The sequence below is a fragment of the Protopterus annectens genome, chromosome 1.part2 (genome assembly GCF_019279795.1).
Source record: "Protopterus annectens isolate FY-2018-M chromosome 1.part2, PAN1.0, whole genome shotgun sequence".
Classification (NCBI taxonomy): domain Eukaryota; kingdom Metazoa; phylum Chordata; order Ceratodontiformes; family Protopteridae; genus Protopterus; species Protopterus annectens.
In genome coordinates, this window is record NC_056727.1 from 264,007,626 (window position 1) to 264,027,514 (window position 19,889).

Below are 19,889 nucleotides of genomic sequence, written 5' to 3' on the forward strand. Positions count from 1 at the left end.
CTATTTCTTTGTGAAACTCATTATTGTCTGTGCACAGTTGATAAACCCTGTATGCTTGCCCTTGCATAACATTATGATAAGTATCCCTAGGATGCAGAACAGTATAATGTCTAACAGGGAAGCCAGGGCTAGACCATGGTTTTCTGATAATAAAGAACAGCAGGGAGATAAGCTGAAGTCATCTAATAAGTATGACAAAACAACCTAAGGTAATGCGGCGTTATAGTAACAATGTGTATGGGATATGTGATATTATCAAGCAAAACTGGAAGATATTAAGAAGTGACAATTACTTGAAGGATATTTTAGATGAGAAACCTAGATTTGCCTTCAAGCGAAATAGTAATATAAAAGACATGTTATGCATAGAACCTGGTTTGAAAAATAAGAAAAAGGCTAACAGTGTTTCCTCTGCACACATGAGAACAGGGACTTTTCCCTGTATGCATTGCAAAGTATGTTCAAATGTGAATGGTTTAAATTATTTTATACATCCTGTTACAAACAAAAAATACACATTTGAGTTTTATGCAGATTGCCATACAGAGAATGTAGTTTACTTGGCATGCTGCAAGTCATGTCCATTTTTATATGTTGGAAAAACTAATTGTAAGTTGAAAACAAGAATACTGCACCATTTGTCATCTATTAGACAGAAGTATAAACATAATGCATTGTACCTTCATATTTCTAGCTTTCCAGATCATACTTTTGTTTTTATGGTTCTGCATGTTGCACAGATGAAAAAAAATGGGGGGGGGGGGCATTGTCAATGATACAGAGTATGCAGAGTTTAGATGGCTCATACAGTTGACTGGTGACAACCCACCTGGGATAAATAGTTCTTTACCTTTAAAACCAGCCTTAAAGAAAAGGCAGGTCAATTATAGAAAGTAATTGGTTGCTTTTAGAAATGTTTTAATATTTAAAGACTGTCATGGTTATCTGAAGTTTGTCTGATGAAGGGTTTTTTAACCTGAAATCCCTTATGTTTTATAATAAAAGATTATGACCAGTTTGGACTCTATTTCATTTTTTTTTTTTTGGATTTCTTCTTACAAACAGGTTCGAGAGGAGTCCTTAAGGGAAGCAAAGAGACTTGTATTTTGCTACATTTTTGGTTTGCTGTTGCATCTTCCTTCCACATGGCCGAACTACAAAATGATGAGGTTGAACTGGATTACCAGCCACACAAACGTTCACTGGGCTCAGGAAGTGAGAAATTTAAAAGTGATGTTTCTTCCTGTTTAAATCCTTTACTTGGGATGGACTTGATGAAGAACTACACGGCCATTCTGCAGGTGAGCCATTAAATGAGACTTTCTTTGAGCTTTTGACTTGTTTACATAATACCACAAGAAAACTGAAATGACTGCAATGGTAGAGGTTTCATATGGAAGCATGCTTGGAATACAAAATAGTGCCTAGGTGGATGAGAGTATTATGTATGCCAGCAGAAGGAGATGCATGTCCTGACTTACTAGCACGCTGGCAGCAGATAAACATAGATACCAGTTTCAGTTATATGAATTTGCTTATAGAATATTTTTCATCTTTTGAAGAGGAACTAGTGAGGTAAAAGATCTACAGAATAATCTACAACTACTCTATAACACAGATCAACATCTATGTAAAATTACCGAAGTATTGAATAATATAGCCTTGTTTGAAAATAAATTGCAGCAAACGAAGCTGAAAAAGCTGCAAAGGGACTATCAGGACTTCATGACAGGCTGTATTTTTACATGGCCTCGTGAGTAGGCTAGAAATGAATCTACTCCAGCAGTAGCAGGTAATTTACATACCAACAATGTGTCTACTGAGCCAATTGATGTTTTTCAGAATATTAATGTTCAACAAAATGTGAACAATGTTTCCATGGCTACAACCACGATAGCAGAAGGTTCCATGGTTGCCATGGATCCCAATAGCAACAACTCTACTATGGCTCCGGCTGATGAACTCACATAGGGATCCAAACAGACCAGTACCAGTATGGGAGCAAGACCGAAAACCTCTCTTCCTTCTTCTTCATCTTCTTCTATTTTTGCAGCAAGGAGCAGTTCTATGACTTTTCCAACTTTCCCAGTACCAGTAAGGAAAAAAATAGAAAACAGGCAAGGTCGCTCTGTATAAAGGGATGTGAAATGGCGGAGAGTCATGAACTGACTGATTTTAATGACTGTAATGTATTTAATATATCTAGTGTTCAACTGACTAAAGAACACATTAATGCTTTTGGTAAAGGATTACCGTTTGCACCCAGTAGGGCGTCAGTATTAAGTGAAGTTATACTGGGTTTGCACATGTTTGGGCAGAATGTTATTCTGAATAACAGACATGTTTAGGGGAAAAAGCCGTAATACTAATGTTTGAAACATCTGAGTACTTTTGTACCAGTTATGCATCCCACAGTTCATACTTTTTTAAAAACTTGTGAAGATGAAATAAGACTTTGGGCCGGATTCACGAAGGCTTGCATGGAGTCTAAGAGTAGAGTAAGACTCCAGACAGCCAACATGTCTGCCGAGTGATCCAGGAACAGCCGGCAGGGGCGTGCATGAGAGCTCTTAAAACGACTCTTGCACGGACAGTGTTAGGATATGCAAATTACCTCATCTGCTGCTGAAAGCTATGCAAATGAGGTAAATTTGCAATCCAGGAAACACTAACCTGTCCGAGTAAGAGTAGTGTTATTTACCGAAATGTACTCAGTTGGTAACTGAGTACCGTTCTGCAAATAGCAAAACAGAGCTATGACAGCTCCAAATAAAGGATGCATCCAGTTAAGGAAGCATGCCAATGGCCAAATATAAGGCCATTGTCATTATTATGTGTTGCAAAATAATAAAAAACAATTTTCCCCCCGATCTTCGATGTTTAAGCGTAGCGCAGTGCCGCGCAAACATGCGGTGCTCTAAAAACCAGAAAACAAAAGCCTAAAAATAGGCTTTTTATTAAATATATGCATCTGCCATGCAGGTGAATGGCAGGCTGAAGACAACATGGCTACTGAGTAGAGGTTGCTAAGGGGGAAGCTCAGTCTGAGAGATGTAACCAAGCATTAGTAGGCATTCCTATGCAAATGAGTATACAGATAGTGAATCCCAATTTTCCCTGCCATGTGAACCATGTCCCTAGAGTGTAAGAGTAGGATTAGGGGAGTAACAGAGGAGAAGATAGGTGACATCATGAGGAGGGTATGTTACAAAGACTGTAAGCTTAATGGAGCAGAGTGGCATGTGTTTGCTGTGAGTTACTCAGGACTGGAAGAGGCGTGTCTACAGTTGTCTGAACTGAAACCCAGAAACTGAAGGTGTACGCCGTGGCTATCACTAAAGTTTCTTGCAAAGATGCTTACACTGTGTGCGCGGTGTATGTGCCTGTAAACCCGTCTAAGCCTATGTGCGCATGTGTGCGCCCGTGTAAGCCTGTGTAAGGCTGTCTAAGCCTGTGTGCATGCATGTGCACCTGCCTAAGCCTGTGTAAGGCCGTGTAAGCCTGTGTAAGGCTGTGTGCATGCATGTGCGTATGTTTGTGCTTGTTTGCGCATCACTGCCCCCTGGGAAACAGAAAGGGAAAAGGAAGGAAAAGAAGAAGTAGGAAGTTAAGCAAGGAGAACTAGCAGACCTGCCAGGTGAAATCAATCAGAATCAGCCAATTACACAGGCAGTACACTAGCCCAGCCCAGCCCAGCACTTAAAACTCTGCAAACAACATTCCCCCATGTTTTTCTCAGAAACACTGCAACACTGCAGTCTACAAACAGAAGTGAAAACTTAGAAAGCTTAACTCAGACAAAAAAATGTTAGGGGCTGCCATTGCTATTATAAGGCAACATGTGCAAGATGCTGAGGGTGGTGCCATTGCAAATGCTGCTGAGCAACCCACAGTGAGGAGACGGAGAAGAGTGTACAGACCCAGAGTAACCTACCAGGGGCTACATGAGCTGGAGATTCTGGAGTGCTATAGAGTGGACAGAGACCTCCTGCAGCAAATTGTTGAGCTGTGTAGGCCACGCCTCACACTCAGAACCAACAGAGGGGAACCCATCCCAGTGGAAACCAAGGTATGTGTTGGCCTAAGAATACTAGCAACAGGTACCTTCCAGAGACCAACTGGTGATATGATGGGGATTTCACAGGCATCAGCATCCAGGGTACTGCACCAGTTCCTGAATGCCATGTCAGCACATTGTCGGTGATCATGTATATTTCCCCAATTCCCATGAGGTATTGGCCAGCAATATGCACCTCTTCCAGCAAATAGTGGAATACCCCGAGGTAGTGGGTGCAATTGACTACATGCACATACACATCAAAGCACCAGCGGGTGAGCAGGGTAGGACCTACATCAACCGCAAGGGCTTCCACTCCATCAACTGCCAGATCATGTGCAATGCCCAGGGCATAATACTGAATGTGTGTGCTGGCTCACTGGAAGCTACCATGATTCCCATATCTGGCATCTGACGCAGCTGTACCAGACATTTGCCAATGGGGACATCCCTGACGGTCACCTAGTGGAGGATGCTGGATACGCACTGGAGCCGTGGCTGATGACACCCATCAGAAATGCACACACACCTGAACAAGAACTCCATAATGAGGCACACGCACAAACACGAAATGTAATCGAGTGTGTGTTTGGGATGCTCAAGTCACAGTTCTGGTGCTTGGACACATCTGGTGGAGCCTTGCAGTACTCACCAACTACATGTACCCAAATTGTCATGGTATGTGCCATGCTACACAATATGATCCGGTGAAAACAGCTGCAGTAGGAACAGCATGGGGCAGGGCCACACAGCCCCCCATCATTGCCAAGGCCTGCACAGGCACAGCGTGACTCGGAGGAGGAACAACCTGAGCCTGCCCCAGTAGGCAGAAGGAGGTGTGCCCAGTATGCCTTGGCCTTGGCAAAGAGGCAATGCATAGCACATACACTGGCTCAGTAGGAACCCTGGAAATGATATATCTCTCTGACTCGCACATAAAAAAAAGGGATGCCTAACTTGACACTACCTCTTTCCAAACATGTATAGGGAGTGTAGTATGTGCATCCGACATAGGCAGCCCTGCAGCACCACCTGAGGCATGATTGCCATGTTTTAAGCAATATAAAGCAGTGCTAAGCAGCATTTACTAATATTTAGTATATGTAAACAAAACTGCCCATGTTAACTAGCGCAATGTTGGGCAACGTTGAGCAATGTTGGGCAAGGTTGGGCAAAGTCGTGCAAAGTTGAGCAAAGTCAGGTAAACATACTCGTGTTTGCTTTACTGTTCCTTAAGCAGTCTGGTCTGCCCAGCATGAAAATAAAAAGCAGTGACAGGGCTTGAACCTAGGATACTGTGCATTGTAGTTACAGTACTGAACCACTAAGCCATGATAGCATTTTAGTGGCACTGACACAGCAGGACAATTGTACACTAATGCAAACACAAAGAAATGCTGTATCATGTCCCTAAAGAGGCATATGGGTAACCTCCCCCAAAAGCCTATGCAGACAGAGAACATCAAGCCAGGCGGTGTGATGTGGGTTGTGTAGGCTATGAAGTCGCAATCTAATATACGTGACATTGGACACTAGGATTTGTAGCACAGTAGTATGCCTCAAGCCGGTACGATAGGCAAAAGTACAGATTGAAATGGTGTACCGTACATAGCAGTGCAGGCATAGCAAATGTGTGTAAGTGTCAGGTGAAACCTTCATCCTATGTACACCCACAGTAACAATCAGGTGTGCCCCCGGGTAGAAATGCACAAAGAATAGCTGTCCCCGCTGTATGTAGAAATGCTGATAAGTCTATACAAAGTGTCTCATGGAAGCCCTGCAGGCACAGCATGATCCCTGTTGATCTATGACACAAAGGTGAGCCCTGCTGTAAAAATACAACTTGATTTGCCATACACATATAGTATAAATGCCTATACTGGGCGTGCTCACAAACTCCAACAAATGTAGTGGATTTCATTCAGCATCACACTGAAAGGTCATACTGGGCATGCTCACACACTTAAGAACCGAATCAAATGTCAGGCAGCAAAATACTGAAAGTTCATACTGAGCATGCTCACACACTTAGGCTAAATATGGATGTGATAATAAGGGATCTATGGACAAATGTGGATAGTCATCTCTACTTCCAGAAACACATTCACAAAGTGGTCAGAAAATCATGCCACATGCTCACACAAACTGCCAAGGTCTGTGCATGTAGGTCAAAGGAGGTTCCCACTACTCAGCGGTCATCAGACCCATCAGAGAGTACCACAACACACTTGCGATGTATCTGACTAGGCATGTTCAGCAGCCAGAAAGACCACTGAAGTACCTTAACAAGAGGATTACTGGCCTCAAATAGTTGCCCCATGCAACAAGACTGAATGTAACCCAATCTGGACTCTGTTGCATACTGTCTACTCAGGAGATCTCTGCCCAACAGACAGGTCCATGTCATGGCTACATTCAGATCTGTTCTGAGTTACAGCTCAATGGCACTAAATATACAGACCCAACTGATATTGCCAACATCCTGGCAGATAGGATCAGTGTTAACTTTACCCCCCCCCCCCCCCCCCATGAAAGAGCACATCTCTATAATGGAAGACTGCAAAGTTACTGTCATCATGGCTGCACAGGTAAAAAACACTCTCCAAAGCCAGTATCACAGCAGCCATGGGACCAGATAACATCCCAGGCTGTGTAGCATCTACTTCCCTGAAGTAAAATTTAACATGGAAGGTCTGTGGCAACTGAAGTTTCCAGAGGACTGCAAACTAGGAGCCATAATTGTAAACACTAAAGATGTGGACATCCTACAAAAGGGCTTTACTGAGGTAGATGGCTGTTGTCAAAGCCATGGGCTCTAGCTTAATGCCAAAAGGTGCATTGTCATCCCCTTTGTTAAAAAGTCTGTAGCCAAGAACTACAAGATAGGTGGTAGTATACTTCATACTGAAAGTGTGACAAGAGACATTGGGTCACAGGTGGACAGTGGACACAACTGTGATAACCACATTCCTACAGTAGTCAGGAAACCCTCCTATGTGGCACACCTCATCACAAAATGTGCCTCATGCAGAATAGAAGAGGACACTGTTCCCCTCTACTCATCACTCACTAGAACTATAATAGAGTACAACGCCACTTCTGCTATGTACCTCACAAGAGAACCACAACTACCGGAAAGCCTGCAGCAATACCTCACAAAGAGCATTAGCAGCCTGGAATACATGCCATACACAGACCATCTCAAAATGCTCCATCCGTACTCCCTTGCATATCGCCTACTCAGAGGTGTTCACTGCCTAACATACAAAGCTATGTCAAACACAGAGCTGTTGGACATGCTCCACATAAAACACTCACAATCCCTCTGACCTTCGGACCCAAAACCATGAGTGAAATACAAAAGGAAGGGGTGTACCCATTTACCTTATGGATACCCACACCTTCAGGTTAGTGGCACTGCATGAGGCCTTGGAGACCATGCAAGTGCAACTAACATTGGGCAAAGCTGCTCATCAGATTGTAGCCTGCTACAGATCACGTATCTTGTCTCAGGAACCTCACTCAGTATTCCTGAGAACAGTGAAAAATACAAGGGTCCTGTCAAACACCATTATATGAGGAGATTACAACTACCCAAACATTGAGTGGGAGAATTACTCTTGTACAACATCCTTTGCCCAATGTTTCCTAGAGTTTAAAATCTCTAACACTCTGGAACAGCTGGTCACCACGCCCACTTCAGGTGACAACATACTGGACATGATCATCACCAACATGGGGTACCAGTGTTCCACAACAGAGATAAACCCCTCGCTGGTAATATCAGATCATAAAGTAATCACACTGGACATCCACATCCCATCCCCCCACCCAGTCAATGAAACCACTGTGAAGACATATTCCAAAGCAAACTGCACACTTCCCAAGACCAAAGTGGAACATTCCAAAGACCTCTTGCTATAGGATAATGGTATACAATCTGCAGAATCATTTATAAGTGCATCCTATGAGCATCTACAGGGATGCATGGAACAAGAAAACACAAAGAAATCCAAGATGCACTCTTCCAAAAATAAGACAACAATCAGGTGGTTGTTGCCCATAAATAAGCTAGACAACAGAAGGAGGAAACGAACACATGACAGAGCCAACTTCACTAAAGCAAAGGCATCACTGATCATTATTAGGAAGAAACAATGAGCGCTCATAAAATAATCCAAGGACTGTTTCTAAAGGCAAATAGCCAAGGAATGTAAGAATAACAACCACATAGCCTTCGGTAGCTATACGAGACATGTAGGTGTCAACTTCCAAATATGCTGTCAGCTACTAAAAAAGGAAAGAAATACACTGAACCAACTTTCATTGCCCACATCCAGGGGGACAAGTTCAGTGTAAACTCCCCCCATCACCCCCAAATGGCCCTGTGTCCATCACAGAAGGATGCTGAGCCCCAGACATCATGGACATGCAGGTAAAGACAGCCCTCTCCAAAGCTAAGAACACAGCATCAATGGGACTGGATGGTGTCCCAGGCTGTGTCCCACACTAGGCCCAAAAGGAACTACACCCTCACCTACATCCACTATCCAGACTCAAGCGTACCATAGGCTATGTACCCAAAGAATGGCATACACTAACAGTCATCCAGCTCCACAAAGGGGGTGCCACAACAGAACCTGGAAGCCATTGCCCTATATGTCGACTCAGCCTGGTCTACAAAGCTATTGAGCAAATTGTTATGGAACCCATAAACAGAGACATTGGAGACCTCCAGACACTGGACTCTACACATCTCCACCTTGTTAAAGGCAGATCCTGTCTCCTACACCTAGTTGACTTATGTCAAACAGTTACCAAGGACATAGATGGAGGTGAAAGTAGTCCACACAGCCCACCTGGACCTCACTAAGGACTTTCTACACCATTCCCCACTCTGTCATCATGGACAAGTGTACCAGCTTGAACATTAACAGCTATGTCACAGGATGGGTGGCCAAGTGGCTCACAGATCAAACACACATGTTCAGAGTTGCGGGTGCTATGTCCGACTCTAAGCCAGTCACAAATGAAATCCCACAGGTGTTGGTCCTGGGACCCCACCTGTTCAGTAGATACTGCTCAGAGGTACAGGCAAGCACGGGAGTTGTATGGCTGAACAGGTTTGCAGATGACTGCTAACTGTGGTCCATAATCGACTCTACACCTGACACAGACATCCTCCAGAAGTGTCTTACAGAGACTGATACCTGGTGTCAAAACAATGCCCTCAAGCTGAATGCCAATGAATGCATAGTCATCCCCTGTGGGTAAAACAATGTGCACACAAATTACCACATAGGTGGTAATCCAGTATGTACGGAGAAAGTCATTATGGCCCTGGGGACACAGGTAGATAGCAAACTCCACTTTGATGGTCACATGGCCAAAGTGTTCAGACATTCCTTCTATGTAGCCCACCTAATGTCACCTAATGTAACCCACATTGTATAGTCTGATGATGTCACCATCCTACAAATATACCTGTGGAAAGGAAAACTCACAGAAATGTGCCTAGTGCGTTGTGTAAATGTGTACTCCTGTAATATCATAGAGTAGCCAGGTAGGGGGTTGAATCCTGCATGCAACGTGTGTGTCTGTGTGTGGTCTCCTTGGGAAAAAGCTACCTTTTGGAAAGTAGTAAAACACCTTAAAAGTGGTATACTAATCATTGTCAAGTCTGATGATGTCACCAGCCGACAAATATACCTGTGGAAAAGAGACTTCTCAGTAGTGTGTATAGCATGATGTGTTAATGCATACTCGTCTAGTATCATGAAGTAGTTAGGTAGGGGTTTGAATCCTGCCCTTGACAAGTGTTTGTGTGTGGTCTCCTTGGGAAGGTGCAACCTTTTTGGAGAGTAGTAAAACACCTTAAAAGTGGTATGCTAATCATTGTCAAGTCTGATGATGTCACCATCCTACAAATATACCTGTGGAAAAGACACTTCCCAGTAATGTGTATAGTATGATGTGTTAATGCATACTCCTCTAGTATCATGAAGTAGTTAAGTAGGGGTTTGAATCCTGCACTTGGCAACTGTGTGTGTAATTACCTTGGAGAAAAGCAACCTTTATTTTAGAGTAGTAGTACACCTTACAAGTGGTATACTTATCTTTGTCAAGTCTGATAATGTCACCATCCTACAAGTATACCTGTGGAAATGAGACCTCCCAGTAATGTGTATAGCGTGTCGTGTTAATGCATAGTCTTCTAGTATCATGAAGTAGTTAAGTAGGGGCTTGAATCCTGCACTTGGTGAGTGTGTGTGACACTGTTGGTCGATGTGTTGGGGGTTTGCTTTTACTACCGTATGAGTAGGCATTGCACATGTGAGGTAGCTGTGAGGCAAAAACATATACGTAAATGTTACCTCAATTATTGCATGTGTGGGAACCGTGCTTTATCCAAGAACACAGCTGTCACCTTTGCCAAACTGTGCTGCTGCTTCCAGGACCTTAGGTCACATCTGCATGCTTGTGACAAGTCCAGCCACTGCAGTGATACCTGGCCTAGATCATCCGTGTCACACACACTCATTATGGTTCCTATTGAATTGTGTGTGAGAGAGGGTTTATGGCCAAGGTATATGTCAGACCTGTTCAAACGCAGCAATGTCTGTCAATGATCACTATTCATGATAGGTGTACAACAACTTTGTGGATATGCATGCAGACCCCTTATTGCTTATGTGAGCCACCGATTGATTTCAAAATACCTTAGGAAATGTGATTATCAAAGGAGAGATGATGTAACACTAGGTTCCATGTACACATCGGTACCTGTTCATTATGTGTGGCTACTACCCGTGTGGTACTGTGGGGATACTATGTTCCGTAAAGGTGGATGACTATGCTTAGTTTGGCCTATAGCTTTACAGAATGGGTTTGACAACAGGTATCTGTCTGTATGATACCCTTGTGGAGGATGTGTGTGTCACCTGGAGAATGCAGTATAGGCCACAGTATGCATTACCAGATGTGGACAGACATATCCCTACTGTGATTGCTTGTACCTAAGAGAGCCATATGCCAAACAGGAGTGGTCTCAGTAATGGGTGCAGGTGAATACCACTGGTTACTGGCATAGTATAGTACTTGAAGGATCCAAATGTTGCTGTGTGTCCTACATCCGTGTGTCAGTTGTCAAGACATCATCTAACAATTGGTTATGGTCAGGCTGTTGAAGTCATGTATACTACCAGAATGCAAAACAATGACAGATAGTAACAGTATCACCCACAGCACAGTGTCAAACCATGTCATACACATGTGTAGTCAGGTTCTGAAATGTGTGTAGTAAAATGCATACTGGCCACCAATAGAAACTATGGAGTGTTACTGTGTAATACAGAGCATGTCACCCTGCCCATGTGTCCACTATGCATGTACATGCAGACAGTGCACCTCCACCATGTTCACAAATGTACACCTGCAAATCTGTGCTACACACATCCCACACATACTGTCTACTCTCTAACACATGCTGCCAATACTGCACACATCAGCCAAGTGGCATGTGGGCAGGCAATACACAATTGGAACTAACACTGATGTAAACAACACTACAATGACAATCATAGCTTTAATGCATCATGCCTGCTCAGCTACACCTTCAAGCATATCATTACACTGTATTGCTGACAACATGCTAACATTGCTGTACTGCAATAAAGACACTCTGTGCATCAGCACCATGGTAGCCTGTTCCTGCATCGATGTTACAGATGACAGGAGGTGGTACAGGTTTCATCATATGCACAGGGTGTGTTGTTGGTTTGCCAGAGGCCTACAGTGAGCCATCCAATCGACATGTATGTGTGTGTGTGTGTGTGTGTGTGTGTGTGTGGGGGGCAAGAATACTGGTATGGGCCAATGTTGATGTAATGTGTGTGGGTATGTGTTAGCCCTAGGTGTCTGTATTATGTGTGTGTGTGTCTCCATGCACACAGTTCCACCATGTGGCTGCCATATACGGGTATTTGTGGGACAGCCACAGACTGTACCTGCGAGGCTTTACAGATCACCTTCTCTGGCCATGGATATGGTACCTGTGACTGGCAGGGGTGCTACTGACACTATCAGCTACTAAGCCAGACTGGGTACTATCCCCAGAGGTAGATGGATGTACACTGGACCCAGGTCCCTGCTGGGACTGTCCAGAGCCATGTGCAAGTGGCCTTCTAGGACGTTCTATGGACAGCCCACCCCCAACATTGCTGGGGCTGATACTGGCACTATGGGAGTGGCTGTGGCTTGAGGGATGTCCGCAGCAACTGCCAGCTGCTGATGTTGCTGACATACATTCACGTCGATGACTCAACCATCCCGCACTGCCCTGCCACATGGACATGACATTGCGGAGGACATCTAATATCTCTCCCCAATGTCTATCAGTGACCTCAGTGTAATTACGGATGGCACCAGCTAGGTCAAGGATACTGTCAATTATGGCGGTGTTATGTGCCCTCTGTGCCCTTAGTCCCTGTCTGGTGTACCGTTCCATACGTGCCTGTGACTCCATGACAGCCTGGAACATGTGTGAGGTTGTAAGACCTGTGGCACGTCTGCCAGTGGCAAGATGAGCAGCAGTGCTCTGCTGAGAACCTCTGGACATCTGCCTATGTGGTACACTTCCAGACATCTGGGTATGGCTGCTGTGTCGGGATGCATGTGCCATGGATACCACACTGTCCTGGCCAATGCCGACTGTACGTTGTCCCTCAGCTAAGGGCATTGGTGATGGATGTATTGGCAGCATGACTGTGTGCATGGATGGAGTGGACACTTGTGTACTGTCAATTGGTGGCCCAACGACATTACCTGGCAAACATGCCTGTGCCTCAACACACCTATCATCATTATCACTATTTTGCTCAGTGAAATCAGTTTCTCTGCTGCAGTGAACCAGCCTAAAGTCAGCACCTGTGAGAGGAAGGCAGGAAACACACTTTACGACCTGTACATGATGTCGGCACACATGAACACATGAACACATGCACACATGCACACATGAACACATGAACACATGAACACGTGCACACATGCACACATGCACACATGAACACATGAACACGTGCACACATGCACACATGAACACATGAACACGTGAACACATGCACACATGCACACATGCACACAAATGCACTCCTCACCAAAACAGACAGACACACACACACACACACACACACACACACACACACACACACACACACACACACACACACCACCAGCAATCCAGAATGTACTCAATAGCGGGTGATGGCAGATTACACTATCACAAGGCAAACAGTGATATCACACGTGTCAGCATGCAGGACGTGTGTTGCTCAACAGCATGCTGTGCAAGTGTAGACAGCACTTGCTAATAACAGTATACATGGCTTTGATGCATGTGTCTTGTTGTTCAGTGACTGGCCTCACCCTGGAATGCAATGTGTACATGGACACGACATGGCTGTGTAAGTATTAAAAGCTCTGCAATGTCCTGTGCACCATTACTCACAGGTATACATACCATGGCTGGATGTGTATCTGTGTGTCACATAGATATCCATTTCTGATTAGAGTGTCTGTGTCTTTAGCAGATAAATGTGGACACAGGTTTAGCACATGCATGCTATGTATACACACAGGATGAGTGGTGCATGTATACCTGATGGAATACCATTGCTCAACATCACCATTGTACAGTGGTTATGTTGAGTGTAGGACATATTGTGGCCATGCCAGTGCCAGCCATGACATGGCATGCTACAACACAACTGCAACATTAAACATCACACATATACAGTGTGTGCCATGTGACCTATACACTCAATAGCATTACAAGGCATATATGTGTCACTTTGTACAAAAGGTGATTGCTATGCATATTGTGTATCGGCCCATATGTGTGCACACACACAACATTGAGGTGCACAGCAGTTAATGCTATGTGTAGTACTGTGGTCACTGTAACTGGATGGGGTGTAGTACCATGAGCCATCATCATGCAGCATCATGTGGTCACTCAAGGCTACTAATGAGTGCCAGACCAGCACATACCATGCTGTACCAGAACTGCTGTACCATGGCTACATTCACCATTTCACAGCCAGTTGTTACATGGGTTTGTATGGTGCCCAGTAGGGGGAATTGCCTAACATGAATGTGTTATGTGTTGAAGAGTGTTGCACAGCCACATGAGAGGCATCAGCCCCTCAGGTATATTATGTGTGCTGTGCGGATGACATTTGGGATACTGGAGTGTGACCTTACAGCGGGTGTCTGAATACGCCATGTGTAGCATGCGAACGTGTACCGCGTATGACAAAGTTGTGTATGTTGTGTGCATGTGTATTGCCTCTGCATATCAAATGTCCACTACAGTGTTGCCACAATTGTGTGGGATGCTCTGTGTATTGTTATGTGTTTTAGGCAGCTACCCACATTAATGGGATGTGCATAGTCTCACAGCAAACTTGCACAGCATGCATTATGCTTAGGTGTGTTACGTGTACATGGCCTACAGCTCACCTATGACATGCACATTTAATTAGTAATATTAAATGTAGAACACACTCACCAGCATGGGTCTGCTGCCTTGCTGTCACACCAGAGGGACCTACAAGGATATGAGACAGTTTGTCAGTGGCAACAACTGTGGCATTGCTACTGTGGGTCTGCAATCTTACAGTAGTACAACGGTTGACAGTCACAGGCCTACAGATTACATTCCTAATTATTAGTATTGCACAACACTAGGCACCACATCATCTAACTACACAGTACACATCTCACATGAGCATGCTCTACCAATAGAGGCAACAGTAGTGTACAGCTATGCCATGTTACCTGCATGCTCCGTGTCAACTTGCTGGGTGGCTCTGGCCTCCATGATGATACATGTTGCTTGATGTTGTTGCTTTTGGCCAGGAGCCACCTGGCTCAGGAGCAGCTCCTCCACTCTGGTGAGGGGGAGATGGATGGGTACCCCACCACCTGTGGCAAGCTGTTGTCTATGGATATCTGACGCACGCTGACGGACATGTCTAATTAAATCACTGCAGTGATGGCGTACCTGCTCATATGTCCAGTTATGTATGCCTATGTCATTTACCCTACGGACAAGATCTTGCCACAGTGTAGTCCGCTCATGCTGGTCCTGGCTGGTTCTGGAGAACAGCAGGGCATAGTGCTGCACCAGGCTTGTTGTTATCAGTTCCTCCTCTGCCGTTCTGTAGGTGGGGTTACGACGGTGGGCCATTACCGTGGAAGACAATGAAACAATATGTGTGAGCATATCATGTGGCACACTTATTCTAAAGTACAGATATCAATTAACTGCCATATATAGCAACCTATTGGCTGTCAGAAGATACACACTTTCAATACCACATATCAGTGCTCAGCCCACAATTGCCTGACAGTGCCTGGCACACACTATATATCAAACCATGTTTTGCACAACAACAAAGATAAACCAGTATGTAAGACTATACAACAGTACATGACACACTGTATGCGACACAATGCACCACCTAGCCACAGGCGGTATATATCAAGCTAATGCATTAGGCAATATGTATTCCATTGCAATTATTGTAAAGTCCAGTATTACGAGTATACCACACTAATTGATGATGGCAAACCCGTGCCTAACATATGTGCACATTTGTTAATATAGGTGGCATACTGCTGTACTAGACTATACATGTTGCGAGATACACACTTATATCCTGTAACACACATATGACCGAGGCCATGGTACAGGCATACCCACACACGCATCAGACATACATACCAGACACAAAGGTATGGCAACCCAGATGATCTTTACCTGTGTACCATAGAGTACTATTTGTCAGTAGTTACAAAGCCTTATGCCTGAGGTATGTAATCTGTGAGGACTACAGGGAACACACAAAACAGTGGTTCCAAGAAATGTGGACATACACCATACTGTGCTGTGTAGGCATACAGCTTCAGGTAGTACTACAGTTCATACATGAGTTGGATTCACCAGCAGTAACACTCAATAAGCATACATGTACTGCTTTAACCTACAGTGGGACACCCCAGTCAACACCAAGGGACTATGTCAGACCATATGGCATACTGCTTTTTCTGCCTAGCGATTGCATACACATCTTTTGCTGGGATCACAGCTAGGACACATAATGCCATGATTGAAACAGTTTCCCACTAAGGTATCACACATATATAGAACTCTGACACATTCACCATTACACTAAGTCAACCTCACATAGCAATTATTGCAACAAGTACATGTGGGTGTGTATCACTTCATAGGTAGGTAATAGGCTATTGGCCCTAGGGCCTATAGAAGTCTGGCCATATGCTACCCTTGGCTTTGACACACAGGTAAGTACGTTTCATGTGGCCCTGTTGAGCAGAACCACAGAGGTGATTCCCGGGGTGTATTTCCTATCTCCCATACATTCATCAGGATTATTTCTGATGACAGCTAATTAGGGGCTTTGTTTGCTATTGATAGGTGGTTCGTTCCAGAGTATGGGATGTCTCTGAGATAGGGATCTATCCCTCCAGCATGTGCTGTCTATTGAGGTCACAAGGTTTAGGTCCCTAGAGCATGTAGCTCGTAGGGATTGTGATCTGTCTACGTGGAGCATGTCCAACAGCTATGGGTTTGAAATAGCTTAGTATGTTAGGCAGAAGTCACCTCTGTGTAGACGGTATGCAACACAGTCTAGCTGTGGGTTTGTGAAATGGTCTATGTAGGGCATCTGTTTAAGGCTGGTATTACTCTTTGTGAGGTATGTGTGTGTCGTTTCCAGTTGCTGTAGATGTCTTGGGAGGTACACACCGCATGGGGCATTGTACTCGATAATAGGCTTTATGTGTGATGAGTAGAGGGGAACACTGACCTATATTTACCTGGATGACACACCTTTTGTGATGATGTGTGCCATATAGACAGTTGACATGACTAGTGTGACACTGTGATTTTCAAAGGGGTGACTACTGTCCACCTGTGTCCCATGGTCTCTTATTACACCTTCGGTGTTAAGTAGACTATCACCTATGTGGCAGTTCATGGGTACAGAGTCTTTGCAAGAAGGTATGCCAATGCAGTGTCAACAGTAAGCTTGGGTCCATGGCTTTGTCACCAGGCATCTGTTGCAGTAAATATGACCCTGTCTCTCTCTCTCTCTCTCTAAAGATATATATATATATATATATATATATATATATATATATATATATATATATATATATATATATATATATATATATATATATATATATATACACACACATACATATAAACATCCATTGGTGTACATGTAGATATACATATAGGCACATATACAGTCCACCTTTCACGGTGGGGCTATCAATTATGCAAAGGTTGTGAGGTATACCGTTATGTCATAATATTGCACAGTGTTGTGCTGAATGCATAGAAGGTGTTCTCAGCCCATGTAGCTTTAGCAGGCCTCACTGGCTGCAACACTACAAACCTGACGAATCATACCCACAGCATTTAACCACCACATGTCATATAACAGCACTGTATGCTATCTTGTTTGCCACAGACTACAACCTACATAGACATATGCACATAACAACCTTCAACAACATATATATGTCCACCCTTCACAAACAGTTGCAGTATGTCCCTTGCTCTATGTACATGTACAGATGCTAATATATCTGACACAGACAGATCTCTCCATATCTGTGTGCCATACACACACAAGGTCCACACTGTTGTAAGTTTGTGTACCTCATGGCTGACCTGTTGGGCCTTGCTGCAACATGAACAGGTGTCACATGTGAGCACAAAGTAATATTAGAGGGTGTATATATAGCTGCGAATGCTAGATTAACATACTAGCCTGGTACAGCTGTTGCCAATGCTAAGCTACACATTAATATGACTATCATGCATTTGTTACTCTGTCACATCCATGTTTATATAACCGTATGCGCTACTCCCACAAACAGACATTGTACACACTACTGTACAGAACACAGACAACATGGATCAGATGTTTGACATTTAATGCTGAACTATATATGTCACAGTCATATTCCACTGCACACAGCTACACACTGATGTCTCCATGCCAGTAGTTATGCAGGGCATCTGTGCATACATACGTACTGCTGCCACATATGGATGATCCAAACTATGTAGAGTATTCTTCATAAACATCTACTACATGCCAGTAAATACATAGCTGTTACATACCTTACCATTGTATGTGTTCATATTCCTCTGTTTTGTGTGCTTTGTAATAGCTTTTATTTTTATAGATTATGACTTACTTCAAGATATATTTTTTATTTCAATATGATTATTCTTCTTTTCAATATATTACTTTTGCAATATTATTTTTTTAAATATATTTTTCTTTTCAATATATATTTTTTTGAAATATTTTTTTTAAATATTTTTTTTTCAATATGAGATGTTTTTTTTGCAATATATTTTTCTTTACAATATACTTTTTTTCAATATATTTTTTTCAATATATTCTTTTAGTTTTTCTTTTTTTGCTATATATTACTTTTTCTTTCAATATATTTGTGGTTTATCTTTTTTATTTTTTCCTGCTGCTGTCGGCTGCGTCTGTACATCCATCCATCTGTCTCTCTCTCTCTCTTGGTCTCTCTCTCTCTCTCCCTCCGTACTTGCAATGAAGTGATTGCATGTGTGGACAGCAAGTACAGCCTGCTTTTATAGGCATCTGCACATGTGCATGTGATTGCCTCTGCACCAATTGGTGGCCACCATTTGGCAACTGCATGCAGCCTGCTATGTGGTACTTGCAGTACTCACTGTCATAGCAACCCAATACTATAAACTGATAAGTCAGGTAGGTGTAGCCCTTTCAGCTTTCCAAAGTGGGGACCATGTGTGTTTGCTGTGGACACCGCAGTGTAAGTCAGAAGGTTGGTATACTTCTTATAACTGATGCCAGGGGTGTAGCCAGTGATTTGAATGTTGTACTCAGACCTGAATGTTGCCACTTCCAGTACACAGTTGACAGTGTAGAATTGTACTCACCCCTACAAATTCCACAACAACTGCTGGTAAAGTTACACAGAACAAGTTTTGTGTTATGGAATTCCTATCTTTCCTTTACATTCACACATTCTGATGCATGATATATATATTTCAGCAACAACCTGCTGTATGTCTACTGTGGCCTAGTGGTACTTCATGCAGTCTAGTGTGTCCAAGGTCTGGGGTTCGAGACTGACAATGGTGTTTTATTTTGCTGCTGAGCAGAACAAGGCCCCTCATATGCAGGGTGACTAAGGCACTTTTAAGCAGTTGTAAGCGGGTTTGCGTGGGTTTGCGTGACACTTAGCAATACTAAGCTAAGCGCACACATGCGCACACTCACTCAAACCCGCTTACTACTGCTTAAAAGTACTTACTCCCACTAACTCCCGCGCTCATTTCTTTGAAAGAAAAGAAAATGGGGAGATAGGAAAGTGGTGAAAAAGGGGCACAAAGAGGGAAAGACAGTAGGGAAAACAGCTTGGGATGTGCAGGACAGGTGTAGGGAAGGTCCATAGCTGCTCATTTCTTTAACAGCAACAGCTGTGCATATACTAGTAATTTGGAGGGAAATTTGAAACCTTCCACCCCTGAGAGAGGGGTGAGGATAACGAAGTATGTTGTACTGCCAATTGACTTTCAGTTTCTGTGTCCAGCGGACATTTGTGCAAAATGGGCAGCTATGTATGGGGAGTAATTTTTTTGTGGCAGCAGATTGCCCATTTTTCCTTTTTTTTTTCAGGTGAGAGTGGAATGTGGGGTAGGGGAAGTAGGTATATTTTGGGAGGTAGG